Raw genomic sequence first — 13,042 nt, 5'->3', positions numbered from 1 at the left:
AATAGGAATAAAAGTGATCAAAAATATATTTTTGGGGAAAAAAATGTCAAACTAAAATAAATAAAGTAAAATGAACAATAAAAAAAATAAAATAAAATTAAAGCGCCCATGTCCCCATGTGCTCGCATGCAGAAGCGAACGCATGCGTAAGCCCCGCCCACATATGAAAACGGTGTTCAAACCACACATGTGAGGTATTGCCGAGAACGTTAGAGCGAGAGCAATAATTCTAGTCCTAGACCTCCTCTGCAACTCAAAACATGTAACCAGTAAAAAAAAATTTATGAAGAAAAAATTACTAATCTGCTAAATTTTATAACAGAAACAAAGAAAAATTCATTTTTTCGCAGAATTTCCGGTCTTTTTTCTTTTATAGCACAAAAAATAAAAAAACTGAGAGGTGATTAAATACCACCAAAAGAAAGCTCTATTTGTGTGAAAAAAAGGACAAACATTTCATATAGGTCCAGTGTTGCATGACTGAGTAATTGTCATTCAAAATGTGAGAGCACCAAAAGCTGAAAATTGGTCTGGTTATTAAGGGTGTTTAAGTGCCCAGTGGTCAAGTGGTTAATAATAGAGCTTGCAGTCAGTAGTGTTAGGAGATAGTGCGTGCTGTCTGCGTGCTCTGTACCCAGTACATACCGCTATAATATAGGGCAGGCCCCTACTTTCAAACATCCAACTTACAAACATCTCCTACTTGCAAACGGAAGGAGACAGCAGCAAGTGAGATGAAAAAAGACGGATGGCAAAACAAATTATACAGGGGTGATAACCCTTCCCTATGTTTTCCAAAAAGCTTAAAAATCGTTTTTTTGACTGGAGCTACACTTTAACCACTTAAGGACCGCCGTATTGCCAATGTACGTCAACACAATGGCACAGGCAGGCACAATCACGTAAATGTACGTGCCTGCCTTCCAGCGGGTGGGGGGTCCGATCGGACCCCCTCCCGTTGGATACGACGGTCCGGTTCGCTCCAGGAGCGCTCCGTGATGAGAGGATGGCCGTTGGTTTTCGGCCACCCCCTCTGGATCGCTCCTGGCCAATGAGAAGCTTCCTCCCCTGTGTATTGTTTACACAGGAAGGAGGAAGTGATGTCATTCTCCTCGGGGCGGTCTTTTTGACCGGACTACGAGGAGAAGAGTAAAAGTAAGTCTGCACGAACACTACACTGACATGTAGGTACACACAGGCACACAAACCCCCCCCGATCCCCCCCCCGCCCCCCCTCCCCCCCCAGTCACAGTGTCACTGATTGCATTGATAATTTCTTTACTGATCAATGCATTCAGTGTCAGTTGTGACAGTAAAAACTGTCAGGACAGTTAGTGTTAGGTCCAGGGTAGCCCCCTATCACCCCCCAATAAAGATTTAACCCCCTGATTGCCCCTAGAGTTAACCCTTTCACCCCCTTTTGCCAGTGTCACTAAGCGATCATTTTTCTGATCGCTGCATGTGTCGCTAGGTAGCTAGTTATTTTTTTAGGTTCACCGCCAGGTTTTTATATCGCTAGGTTCCCCCGATATACTACCCAATAATGGTTTTAACCCCCTGATTGCCGCTAGTTAACCCTTTCACCCCCTTTTGCCAGTGTCACTAAGCGATCGTTTTTCTGATCGCTGCATTAGTGTCGCTACAGTCGCTAGGTAGCTAGTTATTTTTTTAGGTTCACCGCCAGGTTTTTATAGCGCTAGGTACCCCGATATACTACCCAATAATGGTTTTAACCCCCTGATTGCCGCTAGTTAACCCTTTCACCCCCTTTTGCCAGTGTCACTAAGCGATCATTTTTCTGATCGCTGCATCAGTGTCGCTAGTGTCGCTAGGTAGCTAGTTATTTTTTTAGGTTCACCGCCAGGTTTTTATATCGCTAGGTACCCCGATATACTACCCAATAATGGTTTTAACCCCCTGATTTCCGCTAGTTAACCCTTTCACCCCTTTTGCCAGTGTCACTAAGCAATCGTTTTTCTGATCGCTGCATTAGTGTCGCTACAGTCGCTAGGTAGCTAGTTATTTTTTTAGGTTCACCGCCAGGTTTTTATAGCGCTAGGTACCCCGATATACTACCCAATAATGGTTTTAACCCCCTGATTGCTGCTAGTTAACCCTTTCACCCCCTTTCACCAGCGATCACAGTATAAGTGTCACTGGTGACGCTGGTTAGCCAGTTAGTTATTTAGGTTCCCCGTCAGGTTTTTATATAGCGCCAGGGACCCCCATATACTACCTAATAAAAATTTGAACCCCCTGATTGCCCCTAGTTAACCCTTTCACCACTGATCACCGTATAAGTGTTACAGGTGACTCTGGTTAGTTTGTTTTTTATAGCATCAGGGCACCCACCATTTATTACCCAATAAAGGTTTAACCCCCTGATCACCCGGCGGGTGATATCAATTAGGTTTTAGGGTGAAATATATGAAATAATAAACGATATTTCAAAGTCTTAAGTATATGTTGAAATCAATCAATCTTGTGCGACGAATTTCCTTAATTAGATCTGAGTCAGCGTAATTCAAAAAAATGTGTATTTATTTGTACACATTTAAATACAAAAGGATGCTTACAAAAATAGTACAATGATAATCATTTGTATAAAGTTATTGCATGTGTGGAATAACTCTTTGTCTGCTGTGTAAGAGAAAATGTATTAGCTTGCCTGTTTGGTCTTTCAAGAGTACATCTGCCTCATGGCGAGAGCAGGAAACAACAGGCAATCTTCCTCCCAGGTTTACCATTATATTAACCAGACTTCTAATTTCGCGCCAAAAAGACAGACCCTCCTTCCCAAAGGTGGGGGGGTTAAGAGTGGTTGTTATAACAGAGCTGACATGTGTTACCACTTAAAACGCAATTCTAGCTTCTAATGAACTGGCAGGAAATGGATATGAGAGAAGATTTCTGTCTAATACAAATATCGTCTCTTATTACATAGGAAAGACCTTCTAAAAACATATATATAATGAACTAGATAAGTTTACATAAACAATATCACTTACATAGCCCTTAAAAGCTCTATTACATATACAAGATATACAATATTCATCAAAATCCTGACAGGTTTTGAATATTTACTTCTTCAATTATCGCAAGTCATAACATAGAAATTATTGTCTCAAAGTTCTCTTTCATACAGTATGGAAATATTATAATTCTGAATAAAGTATAATAAGCCAATTAAAATTTAGATATTAAGAATATAACATTCCCCTCTGAAATATGAATACTAATCATATTTTTCAGATTAAAATTCATTCATCACCATTCATGTCACATTCAAACAAACTTTGATTCAATAACTCCAAATGTTTTGTCATGCAAAGCTGAATTCATACCTTCAAAACCCATTTTCCTCTTCAATTTACTTTGTAACAAATCATCTCCTTTCTTAATATCACTTCTAATTCGATAATATAATTTTTTCATTCTAAACATTAAACATAACTGGAATATAAGGAATAACATGATAATAATAAAAATAATTACAATAGGATGTGATAAAATATTTCCTGCTGCTGAAGTTATCGAAGTTTTTCCCCACATGGATACACTATTACTAAATCTTTTCCACCAATTACTTCCTGAAAATTCTGACCATTGATGTGATATTTCTTGCAAATTACCTTGTTCATGTTTAAACAATACTTCTGCATTCTGCAATTCCTTAGCCAAAGCTATTAATACACCTTGATCCTTTTGAATTATATTTGCCCATTTTTCCCATGGAAATTCATCTATTTGAGAAATATTATACTGTGTAGGAAGAGCGCTAATATTTTTCATAAACATATTTGTTAAATTTGTTCTCAATCCATTAATACTTATTGCAACAATATCTCCTTCTATACAATACAACCCTTGATTTAGGTTTTCTGTATTTGTACAAGAAGAGAAAAAAGTTTTAACCCTTTCTGTATCTGACATAATCTGAAAACAAACCTTCTTTTTATCTACACGAGTAATTAATTCAGAATAAATTTTATTTTCAATTCTTGCTGAACATAATGTATGATTATGATAACAAGAATGAAATATGCTTTTATCTTGATTAGGTAAACATATAATTTTAGACTGGAATTGTAAACATGATGACAAATCTAATTGTTCTAATTCAGAATTTTCATTGTTAAATACAAAATCTGTATACTGTAATTTATAGTATAATAATTGTGTATTACTAACAGGTAATCCCAAAACAGTGATTGGAACCAAAATTTGTTCTTTTCCGGCTATTGGAATCATAGAAGAACTATAACATATGTCCTGCTTGCATCCTATCCATTTATTTACCCATAAATCTGTATGATTTATCGCATATAAATATTCTTTGGGCAAATACTGTAAAATGCCAAGAGGAGTTATTCCACTCTGAAATGCTTGCACAATTATTTTAAAATTAGTGGAATATTCCGTTTGAATCTCTAAACATGCTCTGGCTATATGAGAATGTTGTTCACTTCTCATCAAATCAAGAGTAATATATTGAAGATGTAAAATAGATGGACCCATTATATTAGCAGTTTTAATTACCATATTTTCTAAAATCTGATTTAAATGTCTTTGTATTTTAATACCGTTACTTCCCACTAAACCAGCGATTTCTAGATCAGACTTTAAAGTATTAATATCCATACTATTAGTTATACTCCCGATTGTGCCAATCCCTCCTAAAATACCTTCAACAATACCACGCTTATTTCTGTTATAATTTCTATTATTAAATCCAAACCATCTCTCAATACCCAATTCCATATTAACCAGATGTCCTTGACATTGTGGAAACCTTGTAGAAATTTTCCATTTTGAAACATTAAAGTTCCACAAAACAATGACAAACTTTCCCTCTCTCAAAAGAGTTCTGGATTGGAAATGGTTAATCTGAAAAGGGCTTGCAGAGAAACTTTTCTTATTGACACATGGAGTTTTCCTTGGAGACATAACAATAACACTTGCCTTTGCACATTTCACCGGATAATTTTCTATTGATATGCAACATTCATATATGCCAGTATCATTCAAAGATACTCTCATTTGTTGATAAACAAATGTATCATTGATCCAATTCACACTACCAAAAATTCCTTTATGAATTATGATAGTAGAACTATAAAGAAAACTACCCAAAAACTCATCATTCCTTTTCCAAGTCAACAATGAATTTTGAGGTAAAGATATTTTTGTATCACATATCAAATGCAAATTATCTTTATCTTCCATAATTTTCAAAGATTGTGGGAAAATATTAATTTCTGGAACAATCTTATCAACTATAAAGATATCGATTTTGACCCTTATTTCAGTAAATTTTCTTATAACTTTAAAATCCCATGTTCTTACAACGTCTCCTTTTTCATCTCCAATGATGTCTAAATATTTTGGATTTAATATCTTTACAAAACTTTGAAAAAGATAATAAAATTTATCAAAGGAATAAAGTATTTTCCCAGATCTTGTCATAATATTAGTAACATCTCCAGACCAAATTGTTGACTCATTACCCTTTAAAAATATAGACCAGAAACTCCTCAACAATATGTTACACTCAAAAGTTCCGGTTTTGTTATTTAGTCTATAAGATCCCTGCATTTTAACAAACTTTGTTTTGGATTCTATTTTAACTTTGATGTCAATATCATTGCTGTGAATGAAATACAATTGTAAACAACAAAGATATCCATCTCCAATACATAAAAATCCATACAAATCTTCTGCTGTATTAATATCAACATCTCTAAAATTATGATTTTTATCATATGCACTAATATCAATAACTCTATCATTTTTGTCCTTTGTAATGATATCAATGTTCTTATTTTTCAGTTCATCTGCATTGATATCAATGTCTACATCTCTCTTATTTCTGAATAACATAAGATCTTTGTTGTGTAATTCTTCATTCCTGTTAGTCTTTATATAACTTGAGCAGTTCTTGATATATCTTATCACAAATAAAATTGTCACTAGGGAAAAGATGCATCCTGTAGTGATGATACACTTTCTCTCTTTAAAACTTTTCATTTGTTGTGCTGACATCTTTTTTCTTTTGGAATACGCACTTTCTTCAGGTTCGATTTTTATTTTTAATTCCTGAAAAAATAAAGGCAGCATCATTATCTTGGAATATAAAATTTGTTATACCCACATTTTTCTTTCTACATACTTGTTTCACTGAACTGAGAAAGTATTTGTACCCCTTGAACATTCCAAAATGTCCATGGACTTTCCCAATTACTTTTCCATGTTTCAACTCCTGAAACTCTGTGACGTGTCACCATCTCTGGGTGTAGCCTCACATGTAACAATTCTTTAATCGTCTTTTATCTTTTCTGTCTTAGACTTGTGTCAACAATATCTAATTTTATCTTAAATAAACCTTTCTGTTCCTGGTCTACTTAATAGACCGCTTATCTTATACAAAAGATAATTTTTGGTTTAACAACAAAATAACAAAATGTTACAAAAAACAATATCAATTGTAAAATATCAAAAAAAATAGATTATTCTTACAATGAAGATTAAATCCGATATGTGCGTGGATTTAATAACAATCCTTCATGATATATAAATATATGTCTTATGTGTACTGGAATGAAACTTCCACTGGAATGTGTGTACTCCATTATTGTCTGTGTCTACTCCTAAAACAAAAAAACCAAACCCCCACCTTTTTTACTTCTAAAGGTTTTTCTGAGCATGACAGTTCTACAGAATGAGTATTTTCCCTCCCACCTTTCTAAAACAATGGGTGTCTCATTCTAAATTCCTAAGGGTTGCTATGAATAACCCTTTGTATAAAACCATTTTAAACATACACAAACCTTTTTACCTTATCAATATATATATACAAATTATTTCTTAATCTCTTAATCAAGAAACATTGTAATATAAAAACTTATTTTTAACTAGAACAAAGACTCTTTTTATCATGAATTAATTTTCTTTTTCAAACTTAGAAATATGAGGAGGAACCATTTTGTATACCTTCTTCAACCAATTATGACTCCACGAGGCTACACAAACTCCATTTTAATTTCTCAACTGAAAATTTTTAGAGAAACCATTTTGTATCTCTTCTTCAACCAATTTTGACTCCACGAGGCAATACAAACGCCATTTTCCTTTCTCCATTAGACTCAAAAGGAGAATACTTTGTAGCATCAGAAATTGTGCTTCTTACATCCATTAAAAATAACTGGAACAACATCAACCCAAATATTTCCTTTGTCCAACAACATTTATCAATCCTAGATTTAATTATCCGATACATCCTCACAATAATACCTACAAACTGTGAATGTTATCGTACATGAAATCTCTGTTCTATTCCCTGATATTACACATCCTCTGTCACAACTGAAGTTTGCTGATATATCCCAAACTAGAAAAACATGATTATTCAACCTCTAAACAATAATTAAAGCATCATCATTAGTGAATCCCACCTGTAGGTGCTGTGAACTATAAATACACAATAATCCTTTTTCGTCATGACACAAACTTATGGTCTAATGACCCAAATAATAACTTTGTGGCAACCTATGAGGACTAAAAAAAGCGATGACCTTTTTTTCCTCTGAAATAAAAGGAATATTTGTGTCCATTTTCTTCACAACCTTAATTGATACCATTTCAGGTTGAATTTACTAACTTCCCATGCAAAGCTGTTTCCTTTACCAAAGAATCTGCTGTTCTGTTACCTACAGATAACTCACTATCATCTTTTTATGTGTTGGAATTTTTACAATAGCATATGCAAGAGGATTACTCTCTGCAAGATCAAAAACTACTTCTAATGTCTCTTTCTGCACAAGAGTCTTATTGGATGAATCCACAAAACCTCTACATTTCCAAATATGTAACCAACATATGAACTATCACTATAAATCACTAGTGAACCTTTCTTCTCTTCCTTGTCAATACTCAATGCAGTTTTCATCAACAAATAAAAACTTATCAATTTCTCTGTCTCTCTTTGTTGTCTATTCATTCAATTGCTAATTGAGTACCATGCTGACTGAATACAAACCTTTCAATGTTCAGCTTGAACAAAACAAAAAAAAAAACTTAATACTCATGACAATGACACATTGATAAAAAATAATAATCCAATAGATTATCCTTGAAAATATTAAAATTATATCAAAGTCCTCAAAAATATTCCAAACGTCAAAACCAAATCTTTTTAAACTCATATCAATCCTTATTCATAGCCATTAAACGTCAACCAGAAAATTCTTACCATATCTGCAGTTAATTTAAGGACTGCTGACTGTTTTCAGAGTGTTATATGCTACATAATTAAACCTTTCCTGTCTTAATGGACTATTTTCAGTTTGCAATCTTTGTCTTTGGGTCTTAGGAGAAAAATGAATTTGCTTATTATGACCTCTATACCTCAGATTACTGTGCCAACGTACAGAATAAACCTCTTGACGCCTGGGCAAAATTTTCGGATAATACAACCTCTTTTGTGTATTATTATTATTCAACTTTTTATAGACTTTCCTCTGAGCATATGGCGATGAAAATCTACATTTCTGCTTACTATCAGTATTATTTAAGTCAACTGACTTCCCACTCTCATTGTCTGAGGAAATATTAACATTTGACTCATTACAGGATATGACGTTCACGTCTGCCTTTGTCACATGTTCACCATCCTCCAATTTTGAGCACTGAGCATGTGCAGGAATCTCAGCTTGCAATAATTGAGTCTTAATCAAATTTAAAACATTCCCATGCACACAGCTTTCCAAAAAACCTATTTGATTTTCATTTTCTTTCAGAGATTGCAATAATGCATCAATTCTATGTTCCAATTAAATTTTTTCAGTCAATAATTGTTCAGTATATTTCTTCTCCTGCTTTGCTGCAATTTCTATTTCATTCTCTAAATGTTCAATATATGTACAAAAAGTCTCACAACTTGAACATCTAGGTTCAAAAAATACATTTTCAGTTACACTTTGACTTTGTTTTCCTGGCATATCAAACACCATAGTATTATAACTTTTAACAAGTTTCATTATATTACGTACTTTTTTTCTTTGTTTTAACTAATGAGAATCTATCCTTCTCAATGTCAGCATTTGCCTGAAAGCATTGATCATACATTAATTTCCATAAAACAGCATCAGAGACCTGTTTCGATAAACCTTTAAATTCTAATGTACTTTCATCAGCTAAAACATCTACAAATTCCATATTTAATTTTCTACTCACCAAATATAAAACTCGTCAATTTTTCGCTGTCCTCGAAATTCACGTCTGTCAAGACTTCTGTATATCTGAAATTCTCCGGTCTTTCACAATCAATCGATCGATTTTTCCTTCTAGGTTCTTTTTCAATCTTTGCGAAGTTTAATCTCTGTTCATCAATTCCTTCCCCTCTGATCAAAGGATGGAAGTTGAAAAAAAAAACTTCCGACTTATGATTAAACTGGCTGCAGTTCGCCAATGAAATATATGAAATAATAAACGATATTTCAAAGTCTTAAGTATATGTTGAAATCAATCAATCTTGTGCGACGAATTTCCTTAATTAGATCTGAGTCAGCGTAATTCAAAAAAATGTGTATTTATTTGTACACATTTAAATACAAAAGGATGCTTACAAAAATAGTACAATGATAATCATTTGTATAAAGTTATTGCATGTGTGGAATAACTCTTTGTCTGCTGTGTAAGAGAAAATGTATTAGCTTGCCTGTTTGGTCTTTCAAGAGTACATCTGCCTCATGGCGAGAGCAGGAAACAACAGGCAATCTTCCTCCCAGGTTTACCATTATATTAACCAGACTTCTAATTTCGCGCCAAAAAGACAGACCCTCCTTCCCAAAGGTGGGGGGGCTAAGAGTGGTTGTTATAACAGAGCTGACATGTGTTACCACTTAAAACGCAATTCTAGCTTCTAATGAACTGGCAGGAAATGGATATGAGAGAGGATTTCTGTCTAATACAAATATCGTCTCTTATTACATAGGAAAGACCTTCTAAAAACATATATATAATGAACTAGATAAGTTTACATAAACAATATCACTTACATAGCCCTTAAAAGCTCTATTACATATACAAGATATACAATATTCATCAAAATCCTGACAGGTTTTGAATATTTACTTCTTCAATTATCGCAAGTCATAACATAGAAATTATTGTCTCAAAGTTCTCTTTCATACAGTATGGAAATATTATAATTCTGAATAAAGTATAATAAGCCAATTAAAATTTAGATATTAAGAATATAACATAGGGTCAGGGTCTGCGTCGCCCCAGGCAGCGCTAGGTTAGTGCCAGTACCGCTAACACCCACACGCAAAGCATACACCTCCCGTAGTGCTATAGAATCTGAACAGATCAATATCTGATCTGATCAGATCTATACTAGCGTCCCCAGCAGTTTAGGGTTCCAAAAAAAACGCATTGTTAGCGGGATCAGCCCAGATACCTGCTAGCACCTGCGTTTTGCCCCTCTGCCCAGCCCACCCAAGTGCAGTATCGATCGATCACTGTCACTTACAAAACACTAAACACATAACTGCAGCGATCGCAGAGTCAGGCCTGATCCCTGCCATCGCTAACAGGTTTTTTGGTAGCATTTTATATTTAAATCCGGAAGGCAGTGCTTGGTTTTCGGGGTCCTGTACGTGGCTAGGCTCCCAAAAAGTCCCCCACATGTGGTATCCCCGTACTCGGGAGAAGCAGCAGAATTTATTTTGGGGTGTAATTTGACTTCTGCCCATAGCATGTGTGAGCAATATATCATTTAGTGACAACTTTGTGCAAAAAAAAAAAAAGTTTGTAATATTCCCGCAACTTTTGGCAAAATATAAAATATTCCATGGACTCAACATGCCTCTCAGTAAATAGCTTGGGGTGTCTACTTTCCAAAATGGGGTCATTTGGGGGGGTTTTGTGCTATTTTGGCATTTTATGGCCTTCGAAACTGTGATAGGTAGTGAGGAGTTAAATCAAAAATTTGCACCCTTAGAAATCCTGAAGGTGGTGATTGGTTTTCGGGGTGCCGTGCGCGACTAGACTCCCAAAAAGTCCCACACATGTGGTATCCCCGTACTCAGGAGAAGCAGCAGAATGTATTTTGGGGTGTCATTTCACATATGCCCAAAGCATGTGTGAGCAATATATCATTTAGTGACAACTTTGTGCAAAAAAAAAAAAGTTTGTAATATTCCCGCAACTTGTGGCAAAATGTAAAATATTCCATGGACTCAACATGCCTCTCAGTAAATAGCTTGGGGTGTCTTCTTTTCAAAATGGGGTCATTTTGGGGGGTTTTGTGCTATTTTGGCATTTTATGGCCTTCGAAACTGTGATAGGTAGTGAGGAGTTAAATCAAAAATTTGCACCCTTAGAAATCCTGAAGGTGGTGATTGGTTTTCGGGGTGCCGTGCGCGACTAGACTCCCAAAAAGTCCCACACATGTGGTATCCCCATACTCGGGAGAAGTAGCGGAATATATTTTGGGGTGCAATTCCACATATAACCATGGCATGTGTGAGCAATATATCATTTATTTATTTTTTTGTCATTATTCAATCCCTTAGGACAAAAAAAATAAATATTCAATGGGCTCAACATACCCATCAGCAATTTCCTTGGGGTGTCTACTTTCCAAAATGGGGTCATTTGGGGGGGATTTGTACTGCCCTGCCATTTTAGCACCTCAAGAAATGAGATAGGCAGTCATAAATTAAAAGCTGTGTAAATTCCAGAAAATGTACTCTAGTTTGTAGACGCTATAACTTTTGCGCAAACCAAAAAATATACGCTTATTGACATTTTTTTTACTAAAGACATGTGGCTGAATAAATTTTGCCCTCAATGTATGACTAAAATTTAGTTTATTCGATTTTTCTTATAACAAAAAGAAGAAAATATCTTTTTTTTTCAAAATTTTCGCTCTTTTTCCATTTATATTGCAAAAAAAAAAAATCGCAGAGGCAATCAAATACCATCAAAAGAAAGCTCTATTTGTGGGAAGAAAAGAACGCAAATTTCGTTTGGGTGCAATATTGCATGACCGCGCAATTACCAGTTAAAGCAGCGCAGTGCGAAATTGCAAAAAGACCTCTGGTCCTTAAGGTGTTTATTGGTCCGGAGCTGAAGTGGTTAAAAATGTACCAGTTGAAAATTACAAACAGATTCAACTTAACACAACAAACCTACACAGTCCCTGTCTTGTTTGCACCGCCTGTATACTGCTGTTCTGAGTATATAGGGCCTGGGGGCCACACGCATTTCCTTTTTTTAATATGGGTACGGGGTTCCCCTTAATATGCGTACAAGACCCAAATAGGCTGGTAATGGGCAGGGAGGGCTACCCATGCCATTTTTCTGAATGATTTTCAACCATATTGCAGGAACCAGATATAACATTAAAACCGCAAGCAGTTTTAAATGGTGTTATTTCCGTTTAATGTCATTTTGTGCAGGGACTGTTCTAAACACGGGAAACACGTGGCATTTCACAGGCATACTACAGACACCCCCCAGGCACCATATTTAACCACTACAATACAGGGCACTTTCACCCCCTTCCTTCCCAGCCCAATTTTCAGCTTTCATTGCTCTAGCGCTTTCAGTGACAATTGCGCGGTCATGCTACACTGTACCCAAATGAAATTGTTATCATTTTGTTCGCACAAATAGAGCTTTATTTTGGTGTTATTTATTCACGACTCCGTTTTTTTTTTTTTGCGATATAAGCGCAAAAAAAGCGGAAATTTGGAAAAAAAACAATATTTCCTTTTTTCTATTTGAAAAGAAATCCAATAAAATCAAATTTTGTCATAAATTTAAGCCAAAATGTATTCTGCTACATGTTTTTGGTAAAAAAAATTCCGTTAAGTGTATAATAATTGGTTTGTGTGATCACGGACATATGTACGCAAATGATCATTCATGTACATATGTGTGCAGGTGATCACGTACATATGTGTGCAGGTAATCATTGGGACATGTGATTTTAGTGGGACATATGTGGGGGACATGTTTTTATTATTAGGGACAT

General features: G+C 35.2%; 1 protein-coding gene and 1 long non-coding RNA gene across 2 annotated transcripts in view; both read right to left on the bottom strand.

The window, feature by feature from the left end:
- Nucleotides 1–13,042, bottom strand: part of LOC143935665 (proton channel OTOP3-like) — a 135,843-nt gene that overhangs the window by 63,458 nt on the left and 59,343 nt on the right. The window lies entirely within an intron of this gene.
- Nucleotides 5,546–10,201, bottom strand: LOC143935666 (uncharacterized). The gene is made up of 2 exons (XR_013263569.1): nt 9,232–10,201; nt 5,546–6,096 (listed from the first exon to the last, which is right to left on the bottom strand). It is a non-coding gene; the product is annotated as an uncharacterized LOC143935666 (long non-coding RNA).

The sequence above is a fragment of the Lithobates pipiens genome, unplaced genomic scaffold (genome assembly GCF_037356315.1).
Source record: "Lithobates pipiens isolate NorthernLeopardFrog02 unplaced genomic scaffold, aLitPip1_a1.2 Scaffold_28, whole genome shotgun sequence".
NCBI lineage: Eukaryota > Metazoa > Chordata > Amphibia > Anura > Ranidae > Lithobates > Lithobates pipiens.
The sequence above is the reverse complement of the archived record's forward strand: the minus strand, read 5'-3'. Positions and strand labels throughout refer to the sequence as shown.